Raw genomic sequence first — 6943 nt, 5'->3', positions numbered from 1 at the left:
ATATGGCGTAGTGGTTAAGAGCGAGGGCTACTAACCCCAAGATTCCGAGTTCAATTCCAGGCTGAGACCTGAATAATAATAATAATAATAATAATAATAATAATAATAATAATAATAATAATATCGAAAAATACCTTAGGAATGAGAACCCAGATTCGAAATTTCCCCAACGCACCTGATGAAGGCTGGAGGGTATGTCAGCCGAAATGTTGTGTTAACAACAAACAAGATGAGGACAAATATCCGTCAAATGTAAATAAAGTAAATAACTATATATTGAATAGGCATGGAAGAGATACCTTGACGATTGCTTCATAATCTGGAGAGAATCTCTAAATACTCTGGAAGAGTTCAATATCCTCCTGAACAACATACACCCATTTCTCCTATTTACAAAGGAGATGAGGAGTATCAAATTATCATTCCTAGATATAATGGTAATAAAAAAGGACACCACCATTACCACAGATATATACTATAAACACAGACACACAATCTCGCACAGCTGCCATTGAATTTTAAGTCATGCCATCCACCACATACAAAACGCAACATCCCATATTGCCTAGCCGGAAGAATTTGTATCATTGTAGAAGATGCGAATATCAGGAACAAACGCCTAAACAGAACTAAGAGAATTTTTGCTCGAACAAAAATACCCATCTCTACTTATAGAAAACGGCATACAACTGTCTATAAAAATACCCATACAACAACTGAGGACAACCCAAAGAAGAGGAAAACAAGAACAAGTCATACCATTTATAGTGAGACACAACCCATGTCACCAGAATATCTTCAACATAGCCAAAGTAAACCTAGCAATGATTGCCCAAAGTAATGAGTTAAAAGATATAATCGCAGATAGTAAAAGCCAGCCTAAAAACTTGAAAAATTTTTTAACAAAGCAAAGTTTGACCTTAGCAACAAAAACCAATCATTCACTGTATCTAAATGTAATGATAGCCGATGTGGCACATGCCAATTCATACATACCGGCCAATATATGGCCACAAAAACCGGAAAAATATTCACAAACGCAAATATGAACTGCAAAAGCAGAAATTTAATTTGCTGTATCAAACGCCCGAATTGTGAAGAACAATATGTGGGTCAGACTGGAAATGGACTATCAGAACGTTTACGTGTGGATCCACAGCAAATTAGAGACCCAGATGTCCGTCAGATACCTTTTAGTAACCATCTTGCAACATGAGGTCGGAAAATATTTATACTTCCATTACACAAACTACACAGTCCAAGTGAAATCGAGAGAGAAATCAGGGAAAAGAACTTTATTAATAATAAATTTCAACCCAAGCTAAATAAACCATAATAATAATTCTTAGAGGTACTATTTCTATTGCTACGACCACTACCACTAATAACAACAACAATATTAACGGTTCTCATGATGACGATAACAGGAAAATACTAGCTAAGTCATGAGAAAAGTAGGTAAAAATAATTTTATTTGGGGTTTAAATTTCTATTACCACAGCCACTCCTACCACCACCACCAGCAACGACAACAATGATAAAGATGATGATAATGGTTATGATTACTAAAATGTAAAATTCCCTGGGAAATGTTTACAACATTTCTAAAAATAGCCAAACAATTACAATTTTGTCTGTATTGGTTCCCTACTCTGGGACATATTTAATGCATATAGCTCGCTTTATTGACATGAATTTATTGAGTTTCATATGTATGACTTGCATAGAGAGACTTTTAGGCCCGTCCTGCTGAATTATCTGTTTTTCAAGTGACTTCCTGTCAGCTTTATAGAAATTTAGGCTGGATAGGGTTTGAGCGCCATCTGTGATGAGTTTATCTTTAGTTAATTCCGAGCCATACATTGTCAGTTGTATCATGTTATGGTCTGAGAAAATTGTCGGTGATATATTAACGTTGTGGCTAAGTTCCACATTGTTTATAAAACAGAGGTAAAGATATTTTTGTGCCTGGTTGAAAAGAGTATGATCTGCTTTATGAAGAGCATTTTCGTAAGATCAAGTAGAGATTCTGCTTGATTTCGTTCTTTGTGCGTCATTCCTGGGGTAAAATTGCCCTCAAGCCCCCTGATGTTGGGGAAGTTGAAGTCACCCGTCAGGAATATAGTAACGGTGGGGGATTGGGTTGTAGGTGTGAGTAGATGAAAATAGGGGAGGGGAGTAAGTGGGATTGAGAAAGAGAAGGCGAAAGAGAGACTGGATACAAATTTACTTTAGTACAGAGAGAGGAGGAGGAGGATGTATCGCTAAGGTCTGAGTGAGATGTAAAAGTCTTTGAAAAAAGAGCAAAGTGATGGAGAGAAAAAAGAGAGGAAAAAGGATATTTATTTGGAGAAAGTGACAGAGACGAGGAGAGAGAGAGACTAGATACACGTTGATTCTAGGACAGAGAGAGGAGTATGTATCGCTAGGGTTTGAGTGAGAGAGTAAGTCAGTAAATATATTTGGAGAAAGTGAGAGAGAAGGATAGAGAAAGAGACTACATACACATTGATTTTTGTATAAAGAGAGAGTAGGGGGATGTATCGTTTGTAAGTGAGAAAAGTAAAGTGAAGTGAGAGGAGTATATATATTTGTAAAAAAAAAAAAGCAAAGTGATGGAGAGAAAAGAAAGTGGAAGTTACATGAGATATATATATTCCAGCCTGGTTTGGTTTTGTTTTGCAAGCTCCTGAAAGAAAAGTGAATAATTATTCGAATAGAGAATAAACGCTTTCCTAACTTATAACCAAAATAAACGAATGGGTTAGAAGAAATAGAAAGCCAGTATCTATCAGACCTCGTTAGAAAGAAAAATATGTAAACAAAGAAGAGAAGAGGAGGAAAGAAAATAAAACGTCGTCGTGTAAACAAAATGAACAAAATACAGAAAAGGAGGATCGATAACTTATAACTTTTTTTTTACTTTTTCGGGACCTTTCGTTAATTTAATTATAGAAAATGCACGTATACTTATCTTATCTTATCTCAAGTTTTTTTTTTTTTTGAAGTTATGGTGGATCTCAAGAATTTTCTCTACTTTCCCGCAAGCACGCGGAGGAAGTTCCCGTAAGCACGAGGAGGAATTTCTTGATTGGAGAAACAGCGATGTTTTGACTTCGTGTTTTGTCGAAGATTCTTTCTGCTCAGTATATTTATGTAGGTGATTTTAAATATATCGTAATTTTATAGATATATTGTATATTGGTATATTTTCCTGATCAGTATGCTCTTTGCTTTGAAATATTTTTACGGGTTTTCAGGAGATCAGGAAAACACGTCTGAACCAAGTAAACAATTATAAAAATCTGATTACAATTGAGGGCGCTAGAATTCCAGTGCCTATACGCTAGAAGCTGATGTCAAATACCTACAATCCACTCTAAATTTGTGCTCCATTTATAATCCAAGGTCGAATGCGATGCAATGAGCAAGAAAATTTACAAAATTTTGGATAATCCTATATCCTGTATTTCGTGCTCTGTAATAACGATCACTTTACACTCCTCAGTAGAGATATACCAACAATATATAAGAGAAAAAATATATATACATACCAATAAATTTTTGCGTACAGATACCAATATATACATGCATTTCCCGAGTATACATTACATCTAATCGCCCATCTCGGCCATGCAGTTAATGTCAGAAATCATACGGGGTAAATATTATACCACAGCATAATATAATGACTAGAGAACTCAAAAATTATTTATACTTATAAATTGAGGATATAATCATTAAAATGATTATATTAGTAGGTAGCGTATAAAAAAAAAACGACCATATCGGTAAAATTAAATTCTGAAGTATATAATTATAAAAACTTAATTATAGGAAAGAGAGAGGCAGAGAAAAAGAGAGAGTTCAGCTTTTTGATCTTCTCATACAATTCTTATAGAATAATCTCCTTGTTTCTTCAAAATACACATAGAGTAAGCCACGCACCTATGAGTTTGAAAACTTCAAGAAATAAACTTTAATTCATCTTTGATAAATGTTTTCTTAAGTCTTCAATTCTTTATGAAGTAATCCCAACTTTTTATTTTCACTGCGGCTTTTATTCTACCTCCTTACTTCCTAATATGATATATATTCCACATTAACTTAATTTAGAAATATCTTTGTTAATTTCCAGATTTGTGTATTTGAGTGTGTGTGCACATATGTGCGTGTGTGGAAGTGTGTGTGTGTTGTATTTCTCTTATTTTCGTTTCTTGAATAGATTTTCATTACATCACATTGAAATGTTGTGTACCCATTTAATTTTATTACATTTATAGTTTTGCATGTCTTTCGTTTTCTTTTTCCAAATTACAAACTTATTACCAAGACATGAAAGCTACACGCTATGAAATCGGCTTTCATCTTTCTCCACCCTTATATATAACTAAACTTAGGTGGGTTTGTTTTTCAGTTATATTCAGCAACCTCACATAAGCATTCTAACTTTAAAGCTGTTTTGAATTCTTATGAAGTTAATTCCCTTACATCTCCACCCTTTAAATTGACACTTGAACTAAGCTACGAGGATCGCTCTCTATCTATCTATTTAGCTAGCTAGCTAACTATCTATCTATCTTTCTGTCTCTTATTTCTCTTTCTCTCTTTGTTTCATTATGTATTTTTACACGTCCTAGAGAGGGAAGTGGAAGTCGCTTATAGCTCCATCCTCATAAAGATACTATGAATAACAGGTGTTGATTTTACTCATTTGCATATCAGTACGTGCTCTGGTAGGGTTAATACAAGAACTAGAGCATTTTTTAAAACGGTTTCATTTATTTGTCTTATGGCATATTACAATGTGTTATAATGAGATATATTTGCAAAATATATCGTAAATGCATTGCTTTCTGTTGACCTTTATTGTATGTTAATTATGTAATGTGTTTAAAAGTACTTTTTATTATAAATTGCAGTGTTATGTTTATCAGTGTGTTTGGTATTGTTCGGTGTTATCTGTGGTATTATGGTGTGTCATGTTGTGATTATATTTCTATTGTCTTTAAATGTTTACTCTATTGTCGTGTAATCATGCATAGCAAGTTTAGAATTTTACATATTGTGTTGTAGACTTTCAAAATACTATGTTCTGTATTTTTGCTACTTCGTACAGTTTATTATATTCTACTCATAATTCATTGTTTTACATTTTGTGTTTAAGGAATTTTTTATGTAACTTCGGTTGTGTTTCTATGGTACGTAGTTACGTTGTATTCAATATCGTGATTTTATCTGTTACTTTAGACTTATCTCATATTGATCTTGTTAATTTTCTACCACTAATTATTATTTACCCTTACTAAAACGCATTTGATACGAGAAAACAGTTGTATATCTTAGTTACACTACCACATTTATGAGTTGAAATATTTATTGCTTCCAGCAACATGAATGGTAAGGCCTCATAATCTAAACAGCTCTGGTTAAATATTTGTATTGAATAATTAAGGTCACCGTTGCAGAATTTGAGGAGCGCGTGAAATTGATTAGTCCTTTAATTTACCAGTAAATCTCCTGCCTACAGTAGCCTTTAAGAGGTCAGTCGGTCAGATAGTATTATACTACCACATACCACAACCTACAAAGTTGTGTAAAGAAGATGGGATCGTATCAGCTGTAAAGTATGTGATCATAACTTTGCAGGATCGGGACTGACCTGGGACCAATTGACATTATCAACATCAACCCAACCCTGCCCTCTTGATAAAGCTCTAGATACACCACATCTGAAAAATAATATCGCTTGGTTATACCTGTACCTTTGGTCATAGTTATGAGCCACCAAGGGTTGAACAACAACATTAAATTACAGTTCATCATCTTAGGGAAAGGAAGGGCGTATTAATTGTATAGTCTTAGATACATCATTTCTGAAAACAGAAACGATGATTTCCTCTAGAACTCTTTGATTCTAGGTCTCTTAATCCAGGGTTGATCTGGAGTTAGAAATCTGATTTTTCATCACCTGTCTTCCTTGTTTCAAACCCTGTTCTAATCGTATATATGAATTCAAGTGTATTATTCCACCACTGCAACTGGACGTTGTTCTATTGTTGTTCTTACTAAACCGAATGCAAGTTTTTTGTTGAGCAGACCTAAAATCTGTCGAATTTTCTGAAAAATGCATATAGGACCACATGATCCTGTATGTCATTCTTTTGCCTTTTAAAGGCAATAGATTGTTATTTGAGTTAGATTTGGTTGCTGTTTCTAACAGATTCGACGACCACATGGTGACTCGCTTTTTTGTTAAACATAGGATCAGTAATATTGATCATTGCAAGCTTTGTTTATTTACTTAAACATTTTCATCTAATCCTTCTCCGTTCAGATTCTTTACCTACTTCCGTTTCTACTTGCTTTCCTTCTTTTTCTTTTCACTCTCTTCTTCGTGCCGTAACTTGTCTTTGTTCTTCTTGGATTTCTTGAAGTTGTTCTACTTTTACTACTCTTTGCTTCTTCATTTTCTTACTTCCTTTCTTCTTATCCTCTTATTTCCTTTCTACCTTTTCTTTTTATTTTAATTTCATGCTTCTTTCCTTATTTTCTCTACTTATTATTATTATTATTATTATTATCATTATTATTGTTGCAGTTATTATTATTATTATTATTATTATTATTATTATTATTATTATTATTATTATTATCATTATCATTATTATTATTATTATTATTATCCCTTCCTCTTTTGCTTTCCTTTCTTTTCCTTCTCTGAAATATGAGGCTTTATTGTCCTGAGTAGAGTTGAAATGTTTCCGGAAGTCGAAAATAAGTAGTAGATATTTCTTGGAATAGCCATGAACATCTTTATAGCTCAAGAAATCAATACTATATTAATAATAAAATATCATTTTTAGAAGAAAGTAATAAGCATCACGGCATCTCTTCCTATAAATTATAGAGTATTTGTAACATATCAAATAGATATCGGTAT

At 33.3% G+C, this 6943-nt stretch overlaps 1 long non-coding RNA gene across 1 annotated transcript; it reads right to left on the bottom strand.

Annotated features, from left to right (window-relative positions):
* Positions 1-3651, bottom strand: LOC128247052 (uncharacterized). Its single transcript, XR_008263492.1, has 3 exons — positions 3555-3651; positions 2643-2689; positions 1-68 (listed from the first exon to the last, which is right to left on the bottom strand). It is a non-coding gene; the product is annotated as an uncharacterized LOC128247052 (long non-coding RNA).
* Between the last annotated feature and the right edge of the window lie 3292 nt (positions 3652-6943).

This window comes from Octopus bimaculoides, chromosome 2 (assembly GCF_001194135.2).
Source record: "Octopus bimaculoides isolate UCB-OBI-ISO-001 chromosome 2, ASM119413v2, whole genome shotgun sequence".
Classification (NCBI taxonomy): domain Eukaryota; kingdom Metazoa; phylum Mollusca; class Cephalopoda; order Octopoda; family Octopodidae; genus Octopus; species Octopus bimaculoides.
This window is presented reverse-complemented; position numbering and strand designations above follow the sequence as displayed.